Raw genomic sequence first — 19,159 nt, forward strand, 5'->3', positions numbered from 1 at the left:
GACCCTCGTGGATTTGGCCAAGGACCAAATCTCGCATGCTCTGTGGGATCACAATTCTGTCAAGCTTCATAAGGATGTCATCTACCACTGTTAGATCGTCCTTGACATTATAAAACTGGGGACACTGCCCCTTTTGCCAACCATTCGTGAGGTGCTGCATGACCCGCTGGAGCAGAAGATCCCTGGCCGTCTCCTCACGAATTTGCACGACCCTCTCATCAGTGGCCAGAAAGTTGGAGGCACAGAATTGCACCTGCGCGTCTATTTGACAGACAAAGTCAGTCTGCTCACACGGTGTGGTGATAGATCTGGAGAGTGCATCGGCAACAATGAGCTCCTTGCCCGGGGTGTACACTAGATCAAAATCATAGCGACGGATCTTGAGGAGGATACGTTGTAGCCGCGGTGTCATGACATACACATAATCATGGACTTGTCGATCCCTGTAAGGAGGCCCAGGCATTCTTTCTAAATCTGAGCGTATTGTTGCTCAGTGGGCGTCATGGCTCTAGAGGCATATGCAACTGGGTCCCAGGAGGAGGAGTCATCCCATTGGAGGAGCACTGCCCCAATGCCAGCCTGGCTCGCGTCGGTGGATATTTTTGTTTCCTTGGCGGGGTCGATAAACGCCAGCACCGGGGCCTTGGTGAGTTTCGCCCTGAGCTCACGCCACTCTTGCTCATGAGCGGGTAGCCACTGGACGTCCATCGTTTTTTTTACGAGATGGCGGAGAGCTGTGATGTGTGACGCCAAGTTGGGGATGAACTTCCCAAGGAAGTTGACCATCCCTAGAAAGTGGAGGACCGCCTTCTTGTCCTCTGGGGTCTTCATGGCGTTGATTGCCGTAACCTTGTCCGCATCTGGCCGCACGCCGTGCTGCGAAATGTGGTCGCCAAGAAATTTGATTTCTGGTTGACCGAACGAGCATTTGGCTCTGTTGAGTTGGAGGCCATGCTCGTGGATCCTGTGGAACACCTGCTTGAGGCGATCGATGTGTTCTTGAGGATAATGACCAGATAATGACATCGTCGACGTACACTCGCACCCCCCCGATGCCCTCCATCATTTGTTCCATTATGCGGTGGAACACCTCTGAGGCGGAGATGATGCCAAAGGGCATTCGGTTGTAACAGTAGCGACCGAACGGGGTATTGAATGTGCACAGCTTTCGACAGGACGCGTCCAGCTGTATTTGTCAAAACCACTTGGAGGCGTCCAGCTTTGTGAAGAATTGGCATGAGCCATCTCGCTGGTTAGCTCTTCTTGTTTAGGTATTGGGTAGTGTTCCCTCATGATGTTACGGTTCAAATCTTTGGGGTCGATACAGATTCGAAGTTCCCCTGACGGCTTCTTGACGCAAACCATGGAGCTAACCCAGTCCGTGGGTTCCGTGACCTTTGAAATGACGCCCTGGTCCTGGAGGTCTTGCAGCTGCTGCTTGAGGCGGTCCTTGAGGGGTGCCGGCACCCGACACGGTGCGTGAACCACAGGGGTGGCATTTGGCTTCAATAGGATTTTGTATCGGTAAGGGAATGTGCCCATACCTTTGAACACGGTATTGTGGTATGATGTCATCGAGTTGAGCCTGGAAGTTATCATCAGGCGAGGGTGTTGCTTTTGCGGACGACATGTTGTGAACCCGCTGCACTAGGTTCAGGAGCTTACAGGCCCGAGCACCGAGCAGGGAAGCTCTGTTGGTTCCTACGATTTCAAATCGCAGCGTGGCTTTTAATGAGCTATTGGACACCGCAAGCTGGCATGAGCCACTGGCAGCAATGGCATTGCCATTGTAGTCTAGGAGCTGGCTGGCCCGTGGAAGAATGCTTGGTTTGACGCGGATGGTGTTGAGATCAGACTTTGAAATGAGGTTTGCTGAAGCGCCGGTGTGCAGCTTGAAACGGATGCGAGCCTTGTTAACTGTAAGGGTGGCACACCACTCGTCATCCGGATCAATGCTCAGAATTGGGAGTTGTTTCACCATCATTGAGAAAGGCAGCGCATGCTTGCTGATGATGCCCACCCGGAATGGGGATTTGAGGCCCTCAGCGTCGGGATCTGGTAGACTGTCGGGTCGGAGTCTGTCACGGGTTGCTGTACTGACCGGATGCTCCTGCGCTGTGGCCGGGATCGCTGTGTGCTGGGCAGTGGAGGAGATCTGCAAAGGGCTGCGTAGTGGCCACGCTTGGCACACTGGAGACAGCGTTGAGATTTTGCCGGACATTGCCGCTTCAAATGTGCAGAGCCACAATTGGAACACGTCATGAAGCCGACGTCAGGACGTTCCATGCGCCACCGCGCAAGCGCAGTGCGGTTGAATGACGTGCACACTTGTGCGGGCTGGTCGTCGGTCTCGCTGTCCCCTCGGTCGTGGCGCGCAGGCGCTGGAGCCCTGGAAAAGCGCGTGAAATGGCCACTCTCATCCAGACTCAGGCCCTGCATTTGTTTGATGGCCTGCACCCGTTCTGCCTCGTGGGGGTTTAGCCTTGCCGTTTCTGCTGCCCTGATGTGGGAATACCGGTTGTTAGCGTGCTCGTGGAGGACACAGGTTTCGATAGCGATGGTAAGGGTGAGCTGCTTAACTTTTAGGAGCTGCTGGTGAAGGGAACCGGAGTGGACCCCGAAAACGATCTGGTCGCGGATCATGGAATCAGTTGTCGAGTCATTGTTGCATGACTGCGCGAGGATGCGGAGATGGGTTAAAAAGGACTGAAAAGATTCATCCTTACCCTGAAGCCTCTACTGGAAAACGTACCGTTCAAAGCTCTCATTGACCTCAATGTTGCAGTGGCTGTCGAACGTCAGCAGGACTGTTTTAAACTTTGTCTTGTCTTCGCCTTCAGCAAATGTGAGGGAGTTGTAGATGTGGATAGCGTGGTCGCCAGCTGTAGAAAGGAAGAGTGCGATCTTCCTGGCATCTGATGCGGCCTCGAGGTCGGTGGCTTCAAGATATAGCTGGATCTTCTGCTTGAAAATCTTCCAGTTTGCACGGAGGTTGCCGGCGATGCAGAGCTGCGGAGGAGGGCGGACGCTGTCCATGCTAACGGATGGCTGATCGCTGGTCAAAGGCAGATTATCTCAAGGTAGGTCCGTCAAACTTCAGCATTACTCACTGGTACCATGATGTGTTGGGTAAGCTGGGTCTACGTGGACTGCGTTTGATGCAGTGTAGAGAGAGAGAGACAGGCTTCCAACACTTGAAGAAATGCAACATGATTTTATTGAACTACTTACTATAATACATGCTTAACTGTGGGTTGACACCATGCTGACTTCACTGAAGACCTGAGGCTAACCTGACCAGACTATCTGACTACTACATGGTGTTTGTACTAGTTGCTGCTCACGAGCTCTGACTGTCTCAGAGGCTGGATCCCGAGAGAGCGGGATAACTGTTGCCCTCTGGCTTTATAGTGGTCTTGTCCTCTCTGGTGATTGGCTGCTGCGTTCTGTGTGCTCACTGGTCATCCTGTGTGTCAATCACTGCCTGTCTGCACTCCATTATATACCTGGATGTACATTATGACAAAGGGGTCCTTTTCAGAGTGGGAGGGAGTGACCAGTGGGGTACCACAGGGTTCAGTGTTGGGACCCCAGCTGTTCACAATATACATTAATAATTTGGATGAAGGAATTGCATGCAATATCTCCAAATTTGCAGACGACACTAAGCTGGGTGGCAGTGTGTGCTGTGAGGAGGAAGCAAAGAGGCTACAGGGTGACTTGGACAGGCTGATGGGATACTGAATTTGCATGATCAGCCATGATTATTTTCAATGGTGGTACAGGCTCGAAGAGCCAAATGGCTTGCTCCTCCACCTATTTTCTTTATTTCTATATGGAATAAAGTGGATTACATGGATTTGGTCACAGGTCAGCCATGATCTTATTGAATAGTGGAAAAAGCCGGAGGAGATAAGTGCTCTAATCTTGGTCTATGTTATGATCAGAATATGACGTTTGTGATCTGGGCACGCTTCTATAAGTCTCTGTTGACACTAAATTGTATTGTCAGGTTACCAGGTTGGGTGATGTAAACAATGACACAGATGAGATAAGGAATAGCAGGCGGAATTTTATGTGTTTTCTTTTTAAATTAAACTACATTTGAGTGTTGTCCAGCAGTAATACTTAAAATTAGTAACAACCTGGGAAAAATAAGAGGAAAAGTGCTCACAATGAAAAGGGTAATAAATTAATGGCATTGAGGGAATGGGGAAATGGAAGGTAATGAAGGGGAGAAGGAAAGGAGCAGAGGCTGGGACTCGTGCTTTACTCCCAGGAGCTGGGAGCATTAATGGGGGTGAGTGCAGGATGCGATAAGAAACATGAGGGGGACACTTTGGAGATGGGGCGGAAATGGCGAGCATTAACTGATGGAGTGGGAGGACTGTCAGTTTTAATTGGGCAGTGTGGGAGAAGAGTAACAGCTTAATAGGCTGAACACAGAGGGAGACAAATGATGAACTGAACTGGCAGTTATGGTAAAGAGCCTGCCTATGAAGTGAATCCTGAGTGGTAGAACATCTGTCAACTGAGATCAAGAGAATATATGTGGGGGAGAGTAAAGACTGAAATTATCTTTGGAATGATCTGGGCTAGTTTGTTAAAAATCAAAATGTTTAATTTTGGGAGAAAAGTAAAATATAGAGGTGTTTAAAACATTTTAAGCTTTTGGATTTCCGTGCGTTTATTTTTTTCCAATGCAAATGAAGGAATGTTGTATGACAACACCACTTAAATCATATTACATGCAATGATTTGTCTGCACTTATCAGAACCTTTCTCATCCCAGCAGATTCTTGGGTTTGTTGCCAGGTTTTCTGATGGTATTGGGAAGCATTTCCTGTATTTTACAGTGTGTTGTAATTTGTAAATTTTAGGTGAATGACCTCCTTTTCAGAAGATTGTTTTACATCTGTAATCAAGACTGCCATCTGGTGGATATATATATATACTCCCCAGAGAAATGATGCCCAGATAGTCATCTGTGGTGTACCTCATTGACTGGAGCTCAGGATGGTATTTATTGTAGAACCCAAATGGGAGAGACAACAGGAACACACGGTAGGATAGAAATAAATGACTGGCTTATTGTGGTATACACAAATTAACAAAACTACTATTCCTCTGCTCTAAGGGCCACCCTCTTCATCCTGCACCCAGGTCAGGGTTTTTATACAGAGTAGGGGGAAACCCTGCCTCTAATTACCGGGACAGTAATCAGTTATCAGCTTTGTAAGGGGGAAATCGAATGGCGCACAATCCTTGGCCCCCAAGAGGAACATAACATTTATATGTTGTTTAATTTAGCCTGTCTCTTCAAGATTAAAGTTTGGACTCTGCATATGGAGAAGTGGCCTGACTTGGTACATCCAGAGGCTTATTCGAGGCTAATTACTTTTTTTATTCGTTCATGGGATATGGGTGTTGCTGGCTGACCAGCATTTATTGCCCATCCTTAATTGCCTTTGAACTGTATGGCTTGCTAGGCCATTTCAGAGGGCGTTCATGAGTCAACCACATTGTTGTGGATCTGGAGTCACATGTAGGCAGACTAGGTAAAGGTGGCAGATTTCCTTCCCTAAACGATATTAGTGAATCAGGTGGGTTTTTATGATGATCGACAATGGTTTCATGATCACCGTTGGATTATGAATTCCAGATTTTATTGAATTCAAATTCAACTTGTTTTTGATGATTAACTCTCTTACATTTTTACTTATAGTATTGTTCAGTTGAAGTGCACCACCTGAAATGAGAAATGTGAAGCTTTTCATACTTGACTTTTTTTTCTTTAACTAACACAAACCAATGCTTCGGGATTCCTTCTCTGTAGAGTGGCTATGAAGGATTTTAACAGCTCCTGAAAATTGACCTGGAGTTGTAATACTGCAGGAAGTCAAGTTACTGCCAAAGTGTTAATATACAAAGGACTTTTCTTTACAAGAAGTCAAATCATTTTTATAGCCATTATCTATTTTTACATAAAGAATTGAGGCGTACTTTGGAAAAAATATTTTCCTTTCCCTTTAAGGAAGTATTTACATTCTAGTTGAATTACTCAAAAGCATTTTATCTGATTACCATGTATTCTGACAGAAGGTGCAAATCTTGGGAAATTTGGATTGTAAATATTGCAATTTTAAAAATTCACACTTGAAATAGTGCATTACTTTTTACAAAATGAGTTCCTTCTTGGAAGTCTGCTTTATGTCTTAATATTTAATCACACCAGCTATTTTCATCTTCCAGTTAATGGCTCATTTATATTTAAACAAAATTCCTGATTCCATGCCTGATTGTGTTTTACTGTTCCTGCAATGATATGTTACCAGTCTGAGGTTTTTGAATAGATGAGAGCTCTGATAAAGCAATGTAAAATAATTGAAAGGTGAAAGAATGCAAACTTCACTCACTTTACAAGAACAGTAATTCGACTTTCATATGGCATTTGACAAGGTCGCTATAAAAGACTATTTGTAAACCTCAACTTGGGTAAAATTTACAGTAAAAAGTCTTAGGGGGAGAACGTGACCAAATCCCGAAAGTGGGTGTGGGGACTGAAGTATGCGATTGACCCTGACTGTGCATTGCATTGCAGTGCCACCTGCTCTTTTACATACTTTCTGCATGCAGTCAATGTTACCCACATTGTTCAATCTATATCAATGACTTGAACGAAGGGACTGAATGTATGGTTGTTAAATTGCTGATGACACAGTGATAGGTAGGCGAATAAGTTGTGAAGAGGACATAAGGGCCGGGATTCTCTGACCCTGCGCTGGGTTGGAGAATCCCCGGGGGTGGTTGGAGACGCGAATCCAGCTCGGACGCCGGCTTCTCTATTCTCTGGCGCCGTTTTTCGAGCGCCGGCGGGATTCCTGCTATGCCGGTCGGGGGCTGTTGACAGTGGCTGAGTGTCCTGTCAGGTTTTGCCCAGTTCCGCTGGCGTGGATTACTCACCTCACACACGGCGGGAACTGGCACGTAATTGTGTGTGGGCCATCCTGGGGGGGGGGGGGGGGGGGGGGGGGCTGACACCGGGAGGGGCCGACACCGGGGGGGCCCCCATGGTGGCCTGGCCCACGATTGGGGCCTACCGATCTGCGGGCGGGCTGGTTCTGTGGGGGCCTTCTTTCCTTTGCACCGGGCTGTAGGGCTCCACCATATCGCCCTGGGGCCAGCGCGGAGAAGGGAACCCCCACGCATGCGTGGAAATACGGCAGTCGGTCCGTGCTTTGTGCAAGATCACGCTGGTTGTTCCGCACAGTGCGTGAACACGCGCCGGCCCTTCGCCGCTGGCTGGAGCTGTGGGGACGACTCCGGCAGCAACTTAGCCCCCTAGAAAGGTGAGAATTCCTCACTTTCGGGGGCCGTTGACGTCGGAGTCATTGGCGCCGGTTTTCCCGCCAGTGTGGGGACATAGCCCCATTTTTAGAGAATCCCGCCCTCGGAGTCTGCAAAGGTGAGATAGATTAAGTAAGTGAGCAAACATTTGGCAGATGGAATATGGGAAAGCTGGTAAGCTGGTCCACTTTGGAAGGAAGAATATAAAAGCTGCATATTATTTAAATTGAGAAAGCTCTTGAGATATAGAGACTTCTGGGTGTCCTGGTACATGAATCACAAAATGTTATTAAGCAGGTACAGTAAGTAATTACAATAATAATCTTTATTGTCACAAGTAGGTTTAATTAACATTGCAGTGAAGTTACTGTGAAAAACCTCTAGTCGCCACGTTCCGTCGCCTGTTCGGGTACACAGAGGGAGAATTCAGAATATCCAATTCACCGAACAGCACGTCCTTCGGGACTGGAGGCTGGGTCATTGAATATTTTGAAGGCTGAATTAGATAAATTCTCAATTAACTACCGAGTCAAAGGGTATAGGAGGAAGACACAAAGTAAAGGTCACAATCAGATCAACCATGATCTTATCAAATGTGGAGCAAGCTTGAGGGAATGAATGGCCTTCTGCGACTCATTATATGTCCGTATGTTCATTGGCTGCATGCTGAGCAGGGAACTGACATTGTGAATGACTTTAGCTACTTAGTCAGCCTGCACCTCTAAAATGGGGAAGATGTATTGTGGCTGCAAGAAGTAATGGAAGATTTCCTAAAGTCAAATTGATTATGATACAGTGGCTTAACATGTGAGAGCATAATCACCAAGGTTTTCAGACAATGCATTGAAGGTCTTGGTGGAAGAGATGGAAAGAAGGAAACATTGTGTATCTCCAGAGTTTGGTTGTGTCAGTTGGCATTTAGGAGGCCGTAGTGGTGGAGTTCAATGCTGAGAGTGTTGCTCCAAGAACATGGATGTAGTGCGGGAAGAGGTTTAATGAGCTCTTACAAGTTGTTACGATAAGTGAGTTCATCTTCAAATGGCAGATCCTCTCAACTGCAGCACTAGCTTTATCTGCTGCTCAACTCTACTTCCACATCACCCATCTACCAACAATGTATTAATCGGTGCTCAACCTTAAACTTTACATCAACCTCACCCACTTAACACTGCTGCTGGTCTCGCCCCACAGCACACATGCAGTGGAAGCTATTGAATTGTACAGCCGTGTCACCAAAACATTGCGTGACACTTACTGACACACTTCCCTCTTTTTTGCAGGAGAAAGTAGTGCAAAACCGCATAGTGAGTGCACCTGTAAGCAGGTCAGAGACACTGACGTTCATCATTGGAAGCAGCATCGCTGAGCCCATAGCCACGGGGGACCCTGGTGTGAATGAGGATGAGGGTATCCGCATACCTAATTATCCTTTTTGCATTCCTCTTCTTCCTCATCCCTCAATCTCTTCTGATTCGCCATGTGCAGCAGGTGGCGTAAACAGACATTTCTGACTCCTCACCCCAATTCAATATCTGTCCCTTTCTCATTTCAAAGCTCGTGAACTGCCCAGTCACTGGAGGAAGAAGACAGTGACGGTGAAGGGAACATGATGCGATCTTGCAGTCACCAGCCTGGACACTGGCATTCTGCATATTTAGGAGTCAAAGTTGGAAGAGGGATTTGCAAGTTGTGAGACACTAGGCACAAGTGCACAGGAGTCAGGATAGGTGTAAATGAAAGCGCAGGTGTCAGCTCAACCAAACTTGTTCTCAATATTTTTTTCAATCTAAAGCTATTGATTGGCTTTGATAGGAGAAGAAATAAATACTCGCCCCCATCTCTATTATATACAATTTGAGAGTACAAGTATATAATTTGCAGCAATTCCTGTCTTGTTTAACATGTGTGTTTCTTTTGCAGAGTAAGTGAAATAATTCCATTGATTTGACTGAGAAACTGAGGTCACAGTCCAGGACACGCCAACATTGAAAAGATGGGATGTATATAAGGTAAGCTTGGCTGTTAGTGTTCATATTATAGGAGAGGGTAGCGTTTAGGAGACTCCACAGCATTTAGGTTCTAGCAAAGCAATATTTAAAATCTGAAAGAGTTTAGATAGAGCAAATTGTTTCCAACAGCTGAAAGGTCAAAAAAGACACAGATGTAAGATGATTGCCAAAAGAACCATAGGTGACAAGGAGAAACCTTTTAATACCTGGCATGGTTAGGATTTGAAATCAGGTGGTGGAAAGATTTAATTGTAGCTTTCCAAAGAAAGTTTGATAAATATGTTTAAGAGAAAAAAATTGGATATGAGGAGTGTGGGGGAATGGGATGAATTGGATTGCTCTTCACAAGGCCCTGGGCAGTCTTGATAGACTGAGTGGCTTCCTTCTGTGCTGTTCTATACTATGATCCTATTAATTAATAGGGCACAGTGGTTAGCACAGCTCTCTCACAGCGCCAGGGACCCGTGTTCAATTCCTACCTTGTGTTCCTGTCTGTGTGGAGTTTGCACATTCTTCACGTGTCTGTGTGGGTTTTTCCTCCCACAGTCCAAAGATATACAGGTTAGGTGGATTGGCCATGCTAAATTGTTCCTTAGTGTCCAAAAAAAGAGATATGCAGGTTAGGTGGGTTTTTGGTATAGGGTGGGGGAATGGCCCTAGGTAGGGTGCTCTTTCAGAGGGTAGGTGCAGACTCGATGGGCTGAATGACTTCCTGCACTGTAGGAATTCTATATTTCTAGTTATGCCGCAAAGTAATCAGATGAGTACTTCAATGAGCCAGGCTGCAACAGAAGACTGATGGGTATTCTGCTTCCACTGAAGCACAAGCAGCATTCATCAAAAGTCTGAGTGCTGCAGTGGAACTCAAAGTGATTTATTCTTAATTGTTCTATGTAACGGCCCAGTAGTCTGCTCAGTTATATCAATGGATACCGAAAAGTTGAATAAGAATAAAATCTGATGGACTATTGGGCATTCACCTTGACCCTAGCGCATCCAGTTCTGTTTGACCCTGCAAATTCCTCCCTGGGGTCATGGGTTCAAACGACAACATTTGCAGCTGGTGGAACTGAAGTCGGATTAATTAATAAATTCAATTAATTTGTTTTAATAATCTTTAATTGAAACCTAGTCCCAGTCATGGCGACCATGAAACTATTTTCATAAACTCTGCCTGGTTTCCTGTAGGGAAGGAAAGCTACCAACTTTTACCCAGTTTGACGGTCCCCTCATGCTCACAAAGATGATTCTGCAGTGGACATTGTACTCTTAAAAAGCAAGCAGCGTAGAATAACCGACGCTGTACCCTCACAAAATGGATTCTAGAAAGTCCGGTGACTTTTGTTGTGGTTTCTGGTTAGGCAGAGACAATGGTCAAAATTCTTTGATCTCATCTGTTGTCACCCCGGTGCAAGAGGAAAGGGGGAATTTGGTGTCCCAGCCAAAACTCCATTCACTTTCAATGGGACCGGAGAATCCCAACCACGATCAAGCTCGGAGAATCTCGGCCAATATATCTGGCAAGTCACAAGTGGAAATAGATTTCCCAGGTGCAAATGACTACCCCTCACCATTTTGATGGAAGAGATTTAAAGGACAATGGCTACTAGCCCTGTCAGCCCCATGAAGCTGGAACCTCAAAGAAAGCCACTCAGTGAGGATAGTCACTACTAGAATGTTGCTGGGATATCAATATATCAATTATGTGCCCCACCCCTCCCATTCTGTTTCAGTTATATCGCTCCAATCCATTGCATGAACAATGGTAAACCTCAACTGTCATCACATGACCAAAACTAGCCAGAGAGTGGGTTGGGGGAGGGGAGGGGGGGTGGTGATGGCAGCAGCACAGAGGGATCACACCCTGTTTTACCCACAAGATTATACATTTCTTCTGTGCCGGACTTAGCCACAATTTTTTTGAAAATGCCAAAAACTTCTAATCTCCATTTATCTTCAAAGAACAAAGAGAACAAATTCTTTAGGTCTGCAATGCTCCTCCGCCTCCATCTTAAAGGACTGGTTAAAATAGGTAACTTATTTCTTGTTATGCTGTTAGTAATTCAGGTGCATGTTGCTGTGGTGAATGTGTAACCACTATAAATTCACACTGTGTCCCTGTGGGCTCCATCTGTGAGCCGTTGCGCGGCTCTGCCCACAGGGGGAGATGAGGAGCATGTACAGGGCTCTGCTCTTGGCTCCGACCCCAGCAGGAAGTATAAGTGCTGCGGTCCTGCGAGTCCGCCCTCAGTTCAGTATAGTCACAGGCAGGCTCAGTTGTAAGCCGATTAAAGCCACAGTTTACTCCAACTCGTGTCTCTGAATGAATTGATGGTCGCATCAGTTACATCTCTAGAAAACATATTTTCTTGTACGTATGTATCTCTGCATGTTTGGGGAGTTATGGTATTATGTCGGGGAGAGGTGGTGGGATAACATTTCTCAATTCCCAGCTGACTGCAAAAACATGTATGCTATTTACTCAGCCGGGCTGCTGGCGTTCTGTTCAGCTGATGATAAAACAACAGCCTGAGGATTTCCCAGTTCTCAGTGACATAGAGATTTCAAAATGGTCATTCAAGTCACGTGACCTTCTTTCTCCACAATTCAAAAGGAATGTTTATCCAGTGTCTGGAACTGACTCTGATTTCAGGACTGATAGTCATTGGTTGTTGAAAGAGTTAGCTTCCATATTAAGAGTCTGGTCTTGGGAAGTCTTCGTCTAGGCAGACCCACTGCCTCTGCTTGTAAGGTGGTTTGGTCAGATGCAAATAGCTCCCCTTACATTCCCCTTTGCAATGTTCCTGGCCAGTCCCAGGTGTGATATAAATCTGTTAGCAGCTCTATAGGCACGATGAGTTCTGATGAGCTCACCTCCTGATCTTCTGTGATTATAAGGGGTCTGCACAATGAGGTGTGAGTTTCCTGAAACTATGACTGCCTGTCTGGGACGGTAGCTCCTAGAAAAGGGGCAAACCATGTGGTTATGTGGTCAGTGCAAAAGATAAGGCTGAAGTATTTGCAACCATCTTAAGCCAATAGGACTGAGTGGATGATCCATCTCGGCCTCATTCTGAGATACCCAGCATCACGGATGCCAGATTTTGGTCAATTCGGTTCACTCCACATAACAAGAAAAAGTTGTAGGCACTGGATACAACAAAGGCTAGGGGCCATGACAACATCCCAGAAATTGGCCTGAAGACTTGTACTCCGGAGCTAGCCATGCCACAAGCCAAGCTGTTTTAGTACAGTGTCAACAATGGCAACGTGATGGAAGGTGTTGACGACATTCTATCAAGCAGTACTCACTTGACATTAACCTGCTCACTGATGCTCAATTTCAGTTTTGTCAGGGCCTCTTGGCTTCTGACCTATTACAGCCTCGTTCCAAACATGGGCAAAAGAGATTAATTCCAGAGGTAAGGTGTGAGTGACTGTCCTTGACATCAAGTCAGCATTTGACCAAGTGTGGCATCAAGGAACTCTGGAGTCAATAAGAAGCATGGGGGAAGACTCTCAATTCATTGGAGTCATACCTACCACAAAGGAAGATTGTTGTCATTGAAGAAGACCCATTGTCTTGGTTTCAGGCAGGGCCTTAGACCCAGCAATCTTCAGATGCTTCACCCATGACCTTCCCTCCATTATAAGGTCAGTAGTGAGGATATTCACATTGTTCACTATTCGCAACTGCTTATATACTGAAGCGGTCTTTGTCCATATGCAGCAAGACCTGGACAACATTCAGGCTTCTGCTGATTAGTAGCAAATGACAAGTAATGACCATCTCCCACAAGTGAGAATCTAGCCATCACCTCCTGATATTCAATGGCATGACCATCACTGAATCCCCTACGATCAACATCCCAAGGTTTATGACTGACCTGAAACTGAACTGGATCAGCCATATAAATATCGTGGCTACAAGAGCAGGTCAAAGATTGGGAATTCTGCAGCAAGTAACTCAACTCCTAATGCCCAAAGCCTGCCCACGATCTACAAGGCAGAAGTCAACAGTGTGATGAAACATTCTCCACTCCCCTGCTCTATCCCTGTAACCCTATAACTTCACCTAACCACATCTTTGGACACTAAGGGTCAATTTGTAGCATGGCCAATTCTCCTAACCTACATATCCTTGGACTGTGGGAGGAAACTGGAGCACCCAGAGGAAACCCATGCAGATACAGGGAGAATGTGCAAACTCCACACAGACAGTTTCCCAAAGGCTAGGTCCCTGGCGCTGTGAGGCAGCAGTGATAACCACTGTGCCAGCGTGCCGTCCTGACTTGGAACCATATCACCCGTTCCTTCACTGTCACTTGCTCAAAGTCCTGGGGAAGATGAATGGCCTAAAAAGTGGCACTGCACAACCCAATTTACCTCCATAGAACCTAACAGCTCTGCTGACTTTTTGAAGGAGTTGTGCTGTTTAGTCCCATATTCCAGCTTTTTCCCCATAAACTTGCAAATTAGTCCAACTTCTCATTACTCAGATGCTGCTGGACCTGCTGAGTATTTTCAGTTCTGATTTCCAATTCTGAGCATTTGCAGTATTTTGTTTTGTATGTACTGAAGAAGCTGGGGTTGTTCTCCTTAAAGAGAAGGTTGAAAGTAGATATGATGGAGGTGTTCAAAATCATGAGGGGTCCGGACAGAAAGAAGTGTGGAGAACCAGGGGCCCAGATGTAAGATGCTTGGCCAATGAAAAAAAGTGGTAAGAGAAAACATTATTTTTCACAGTGAATGGTTAGGATCTGAAATACACTGTGCGAGAGCCTGGTGGAGACAGATTTAATCATGGTTTTCAAAAGAGAATCAGTGATGCACCTGAAGATGATAAATATGCAGGGTCCCTTCCTTGCTGTAATCATTCTATGATTCTTATGAAAAAGGCAAAGGTTGAGTGGGAAAAAAGGCAAGGAAGGAACAGACAGTGATCGGTGCACTCTTTGACCAGAATGATGCGGTTTAAGGAGATTGCAGTCATTCTGCTTGTTTCAGCAGTTGAGATGGCACCTATATGTCTTTACATTTAGTTATTTAAGTATGAAAACAGCTATAGTATTCTGCTTGTTCTGAATAAGAACCTTAGGCTTCAGTTCAGCACCTTGGTTGCTGACAAGCAGTTCCTCGATCATGGTTCACTTAGCTTACGGTTCATTTAGCAGCCAATGTCAAGGAAACTCAGTTTGCATATAAATGCCTCAGTTTTCTTTTTTAACTAGGCTTCTCATAGTGCACCACAATCTTTTGTTTTTCTACCCATGATTTGTCGAGGCTTTGGAGTTGGAGAATAGAATTATTTCCAGAAATGAAGAGGGAGGGTATTTTTACCAGAAACTGAAGTATCCTTTCCTTTTGGAAGTTACCACTGAATTTACTTTCACAACCTTTGAGGCAGTGCCATGTAGATCATCATAACTTGCTGCATTAAATAAAATTCTCATGTCTCCTTTGATACCTTCTCTCCAGGTACCTTGCTCTAGAGGTGTGATCCCCCTCAGTTATGGTAGACTCATCCAATGCGAGGCTCTTGAAAAAGATTGTTCTGTGTCTACCTCGCTCTGTTTTACCATTGATCTTTCACATCCGCATCAGACTTTCTAAATCATGATTTATTATTATGTGCCAAAGAAATTCAAACTACCTCGTCCTGATCTTGGTCAGTAGAGTTCTTCTGGTCTCAGACTTTACTATCATCTCTTCACTGGTAATATGACTTGTTCAAGAAATCTCCATTATTGACTTCAAAAACCACCAATTGTTCCCTGCATTGCTTCACTGATCATCAACAATCCCGTATGTAAAAGTTTCTGTGATGGAACATTCCAGGATCATCAGATTTGAATTGATCATAATCTTCTTCATTTTAAAAAATGAATCTTTGGTCATTCTAATTCTTCGTCTTATTTCTTGGTCGAATCTTCTGTCCGATGTTAGCATATTTCCCAGGTAATAAAATTGGTCTACCCGTTTGACCTTTTCATTCTTCACTGTAATTTTACATCCTGCCATTGTTTTCTTTTTGGACATGACTTGATTATTTGTTTTCTGACAAGTTATGCTCAGCCCTTTCTTCTCACTTTCACTCCCTTCTCTGTCCAAGATCTTTGCAGTTTCTCTTCAGAGTTGGCAATAAGAATGGTGTCATAAGAATGGTATCTTATATTATTAAAGTTGTAACCTCCAACTAATAATCCAGAAATGTCTTCAATCTCTCTAAGAATATTTTCATTATACAAATTGAATAAATCTGGGGAGAAAGCACTCCCCTGTCTTTTAAAAAAAAAAAAATTAAAATTTATAGTACCCAATTCATTTTTTCCAATTAAGGGGGCAATTTAGCAATTTTGCACATCTTTGGGTTGTGGGGGCGAAACCCACGCAAACACGGGGAGAATGTGCAAACTCCACACGGACAGTGACCCAAAGCCGGGATCGAACCTGGGACCTCAGCGCCGTGCGACTGCAGTGCTACCACTGCGCCACCGTGCTGCCGTAGCACTCCCCTGTCTGATCACTCTTTTAATCTTCACAAAATTGCTTTGATCATTCTCAGATTTATGTTTGCTGCAGTTTGTTCCCAATAAAGATTTCTTATCACTCTTAAGATATTTACCACCAAAGTCAAGAGCCTATAATATGCTCAGTTCCTCATGTTTCATTTTATCAAATGCCTTACTATAATCAATAAAACATATCTTTATTCATCTCTCTGGCTCTTTGATAGCATGCATACCATAAATAAATCATTTCTTATTTCATTATCTCCTACAAAGCTACATTGAAGAGCTGAAATTTCTGGCTTTATCTTGCTCCTGACCTTATTCACCAATACTCAAATAAGGATCTTAGTAATGCAACTCATTAGATTGACCCATTCTTCTTCCATAAGAAACAGTTTCTCCTTATTTACTCGTTCAAAACATTTGATGATTTTGATTGCCTATATCAAATCTTTCCTTAACCATCTCTTCCCTAAGGAGAACAGTTTCTTTAATCGCGCCTTGTAACCAAAGTCCCATCTCCCTACTACCTTTCTAGTAAGCCTCCTTTTCAAGGCCTTGATATCCTTTCCAAAGTGTGATGCACAGAACGGGCCACAATTCTCCAGCTCAGGCATTATGTACACTCTGCCTTTATTTACAAAGCCAAGGATCCCGTATGTCTTTTTAAAGCAGCCTTCTCAGCTTGTCCTGATATCTTCAAAGATTTGTGTCTATATGCTCCAGGGCATCCTATTCCTTTTAAATTGTATAATTGAACTCGTGTTGCCACTTCTCAGTGTTCCTACCAAAATGAATCACCTCACACTTACCTGCGTTAAAAATTTAGTCTACCTTGTATCTGTCCATTTTATAGTCTGTTTGTGTTCCCCTGCAGTCTATTTACTATCCTTGTCAGTCTACTAGATTTCCAAGTTTTATGCCATCTCCAAGCTTTGAAATTATGTCCCGTATACCCAAGCACAGATCGTTAATATATATCAAAAAAGCAGTCCTAATACTGACCCTGAGGGGATGCCACTGTTTTCTTGTCTCCAGTTTGAAAATACAATCACTCCCTGCCTTCTGTCCCTTTGCCAATTTTATATCCACACAACCACTGTCCCTGTAATCCCATGGGCTTCAGTTTTGTCAATGTGTTTATGATGTGGTGCTTTATCAAATAGCTTTTGAGAAAACTGGATACTCTGTTTCTTTAGTAGATGATTGTCAAGATTCAAATTAATTTTGTTTGCACATTAGTGATTTGAAGTATTAATCACTTCAGAGGTGGCCAGCATTTACAATCTAAACATATTTTGTAGCTGGTCCATTGTCACATAGGAATAGCATTGTAACACTTGATTACTTTGGGTGTCATTCTATTTATAAAAAAAAACAAAATGTTAAAAACACTGAGCAGTTATGGGTAAATGTTAGGAAAGAGAAACAGAGTTAATCGCCGCAGAAGGTTTGTTTGAGGGACCTGAGTGGGTGGTGGGAAGGGGGAGTGGGGAAGTTGGAGTACTCGTGCACCTCATGGTCCACAATCAGTGCTATGAAATGCATTTTCTGCTGGATCCGGCTGCTCAAGCTCTCTGGAGCTGTTGGATCCTGGATCACTGGAGAAATGTGTAATGAGGTGTGAAATATCAGTCACAGAATCATCTTTGAATATTATTATTCTGAACCAGCTCGCTGGAACAGATTGCTCAGACATCCACAATTCAAACAGAAGCAGTCACTTTTATGGTGGGTTGGGTCAGGTTTTGAAAACATGACCACTTACTCATCAAACCTCCACCATGACCCTGTGCAGCCCTTTATAGTGGAGAGGGGGTCTTAAAATTACCCCCAATGAGTTTACACTCTGTAGTTACTAGAAGCATTGTTGAGTGACTTTCAAGGTTTGTGGCAGTCTGATGACTGGAGTTTGACTCATTCACTGCAGCTATGGTACATCATAGATTCATAGAATCCCTACAGTGCAGAAGGAGGCCATTCGCCCCATCGAGTTAGCACCGACCCTCCAAAAGAGCACCCTACCTAGGCCCGCTCCCCGCCCTATCCCCTTAACTCCACCTAACCTTTGGACACTGAGGGGCAATTTACCACGGCTAATCCACATAACCTGCGCACCTTTGGACTGTGGGAGGAAACCGGAGCACCCGAAGGAAACCCACGCAGACACGGGGAGAATGTACAAAATCCACACAGACAGTCACCCAAGGTTGGAATCGAACCTGGGTCTGTGGTGCTGTGAAGTAGCAGTGCTAACCACTGTGCCATCTTGCCACCCTGAATGTATAGTTAGTAACTATATTTAGAGAAAACATAAGAGAATTGAACCGTTGTTTTTTACATATAAAGGAATGTAAAGAAAAGATATCTCCTTGTGTTTGTTATTCATGCGCTTTATATAATTATAGCATTTGCAGATTGCAGTTAATGCCCACCTAAGGGCTCCTGTTCAGCTCTTGCCAGGATTTAACAGATGGCGGAGAGGCCCAGACCAAGTGTCAGATTCCCTGTGTGCCTGGTGACGAGTCCTCCTTAACTGGGCTCTGTGCCTTTTGGAGGGTGCCTCCTCCAAGGTGTTACATCCCTGGGCTTCCTTCCCCCATGGCCTCTCAAATCCCAGCCCTTCACCTCCATCAGTGAAAACTTCAAACACTTCTCAACACCCGATCCAGTGCTGAACACCTCCTCAATCCCCAAGTGCAGTACCGACAGTGGACTGTACTACCGGGAGCGCTGCCAGTACTAGAGAGCTACCAACCTCTAATTGGCCGGCAACGCTCTGAGCTTGAACCTGAGGGATGGGAATCTAGCCCTCAGCCTTTGCCCATTACATGGTTGCAAACGGTTCCGTGATTTTTTAGCCGGGTAGGGCGGGGATCATGTAAAATCCAGCCCTATCTTGATTAAATTGAGAACTTGTGCAATGTGCTATCTCTAAAGAGAAGATAATTCACAAAGCAGCATGTGATACATTCCAATCGCCAACATATGTAATAAGGATTCTCCGTTATCGTCCATGGCCCAATGCTCTCACTCAGATGCCAAGTAGAAAATGCGCACGGCAGATTAGAGGAGGTTCATTAATGAGAGTGACCAGTGAGAGCAATTGAGAAAACATGAAATGTAAAAACACCTAGAATATGTGCATGCGGTTGCATTCACCAAGCTGGGCACTGCACCAATGGATTCAGTATACATTATTAACTAGTATGTGTTACATTAGATATGGTTCTTACCTCTCTGAAGCTATGCAGTGCTTTGTAATTTGCAGTACGTAAGGAATATTTCAGG

The 19,159-nt window shown here is 44.8% G+C and overlaps 1 protein-coding gene across 1 annotated transcript in view; it reads left to right on the forward strand.

The window, feature by feature from the left end:
- The window catches only part of LOC119966319 (cytochrome c oxidase assembly factor 1 homolog), a 96,609-nt gene that overhangs the window by 15,271 nt on the left and 62,179 nt on the right, over positions 1-19,159 (forward strand). The window contains exon 2 of the mRNA XM_038797800.1: positions 9,268-9,356. The gene's annotated coding sequence lies outside the window, so the exon portion shown is untranslated. The remainder of the gene's footprint in view (positions 1-9,267; positions 9,357-19,159) is intronic.

Source organism: Scyliorhinus canicula, chromosome 5 (genome assembly GCF_902713615.1).
Source record: "Scyliorhinus canicula chromosome 5, sScyCan1.1, whole genome shotgun sequence".
NCBI lineage: Eukaryota > Metazoa > Chordata > Chondrichthyes > Carcharhiniformes > Scyliorhinidae > Scyliorhinus > Scyliorhinus canicula.